Here is a 2,500-nt window from a genome sequence, read left to right as displayed (position 1 = left end):
CTTATAAACAAAGACATTGGCAACCTTCAAACACTGGACCCCACCCAGTTTGGGTTTGTGAAAGGCCGATCTTGTCTCCTGAACCTGATTGACTTCTTTGAATCAGTCTCCAGAGCCATGGACAAGGGTAAGGTGGTCCACACAGCCTATCTAGACCTTGCCAAGGCCTTTGACACCATCCCCCACTCTGGAATCATAGATAAACTTACTAAGTTGAGTATTAATCCCTATGTCACCCAATGGGTTGCTAAATGGCTTACTGATAGAACCCACACTGTAAAAGTAGCCGACTCCAAATCCAGCTCCAGACAAGTGACAAGTGTAGTACCTCAGGGTTCAGTCCTGGGGCCGCTCTTGTTTGGCATCTACTTCTCTGAAGTACAGGTCAACACTAAGGGACTCTGGCTAACAAAGTTTGCAGATGACTGCAAACTGGGAGCCATTATTGAATCCCCAAATGATGTGGATACTCTACAAAAGGGCCTTACAGAAACAGATGCTTGGTGCCAGAGCCATGGGCTCAAGCTCAATGCCAAGAAATGTATTGTTATCCCCTTTGGGAAAAACATGTATCCATGAATTACCATATAGGTGGCAGTACACTAAACACAGAAAGTGTGATAAGAGACTTAGGGACACAGATGGACAGTGGTCTCACCTTCGATAACCACATCGCCACAACAGTCAGGAAATCCTTCTATGTGGCACACCTCATCACGAAGGGCTTTTCATCCAGAAAAAAGGAGGTCATTGTCCCACTGTACTCATCCCTCATTAGACCCATTATAGAATACAACGCCCCATTTGGTATGTACCTCTCAAGACTTCTGCAACAACTGGAAAGGCCTCAGAAATACCTCACTAAAAGAATCATAGGCTTAAAGCAGATGCCCTACGCTGACCGCCTTAAAAAACTCCAGCTATACTCTGTCGCATATCGTCTACTCAGAGGCGATCTCTGCTTAACATACAAGGCCATGTCAAACCCAGAGCTGTTGGACATGCTACACTTAAAGAAATCCCAATCCCTCAGAGCTACACGCTCCAGGGATCTAAACCTTGTCATCACAATAAACAAAACATGCTGGAGGGATAGGTTCCTGACCCAGAGACTCCCCAGACTCTGGAATAGATTGCCCATACATGTCAAGCAGAGTGCCTCTTTGGACCTCTTCAAGAGGAACCTTGACATTTGGATGTGAGAAAGGAAATTCACCCCAGGGACCACGTCAGTCGCCCTGCTAGACAGGGGTCCAGGAAAGTAAATAATGTGGGAAGAAATAGCCAGGGAATTGTTATGGCTAGGCTTGTATAGGCCCTAGGGCTGATAGCCTAGTACCAACCTATGAACCTATGAAACTATGAACCAACACCTTTTCTGGGGTCTGATAAACGTCAGCATCAGGTGCTTTAACCTGACATTTGGTTCATCCCACAGTGCCAGTTCTGCTTACCAAAAGTGGCCCACTGGGTGCTCACATTCCACGCCCAGCTCCAAGCCAGCGAGTCAGACTTCTTACTCATTTAAAGTTTGAGAATAGGTTGAGATCGTTTTGGCCCCAAGACCTCTAATCATTTGCTTTACCAGATAAAACTGCATCTGCCGAGCACCAGCTATCCTGAGGGAAACTTCGGAGGGAACCAGCTACTAGATGGTTTGATTAGTCTTTTGCCCCTATACCCAGGTGGGATGACCGATTTGCATGTCAGGACCACTATGGACCTCCACCAGAGTTTCCACTGGCTTTGCCCTGCCCAGACATAGTTCACCATCTTGCAGATCCCACCAGGTGCGCTCACGTTCCACCTCCCCAATGGGATGGGTGAGACAAGACAGCGGTGTGCTCCCCACGAGGGGTGGAGGGATCCTGCCTCAGCCGGCATGCCAGCCCTCACTTTCATTGTGCCATGGGGTCTCCTGCCCACCCTCATACTCATCCACTTGTTAGACTCCTAGGTCTGTGTTTCAAAATGGGATGGGTGGGTCACTGACGTCTCCACGAACCCTAGGCACCTGAGGTGAGCCCGCTGGCCCAGCGACGGGATGTGATTGGGCTGCACTGAGGGTAGTCCGGCCCAGTTGACAGTCCCGCAGTGAGGGCGGGGGTGGGTGTGGCAGTGGCCATCTCTCACGACCTCGGGGCATGGCGAGGGCTGATGCTGTGGGCTGTATCACTCCCATCTGGGTAGGGGAGCTACCTTCCACGTGGCCTTCCCAGCTGACCCAGAGCCGGTCGCAGCACACTGCCTCAGAGGAAGTGCGCCCGACAACAGCCAGCATGCCCGGGGAGGGGGATCTGCCTCACACAGGTGGCCGGCGTGGCCGCTGAGTTGAATCCTACAGGTGGACCGCGTGGACCCCACCCATTTACCTCTGAATGGTTTCATGCCCTCTTGAACTCTCTCTTCAATGTTCTTTTCAACTTTCCCTTACGGTACTTGTCCAATAGCTGTCTCATGACGGTGTTTAGCCTTAGATGGAGTTTATCACCCAATTTGG

At 50.4% G+C, this 2,500-nt stretch overlaps 1 pseudogene; it reads right to left on the bottom strand.

The window, feature by feature from the left end:
* Positions 1–2,500, bottom strand: part of LOC122802514 — a 5,639-nt pseudogene that overhangs the window by 2,821 nt on the left and 318 nt on the right.

The sequence above is a fragment of the Protopterus annectens genome, chromosome 1.part0 (genome assembly GCF_019279795.1).
Source record: "Protopterus annectens isolate FY-2018-M chromosome 1.part0, PAN1.0, whole genome shotgun sequence".
In the NCBI taxonomy this organism is placed as follows: Eukaryota; Metazoa; Chordata; order Ceratodontiformes; family Protopteridae; genus Protopterus; species Protopterus annectens.
The sequence above is the reverse complement of the archived record's forward strand: the minus strand, read 5'-3'. Positions and strand labels throughout refer to the sequence as shown.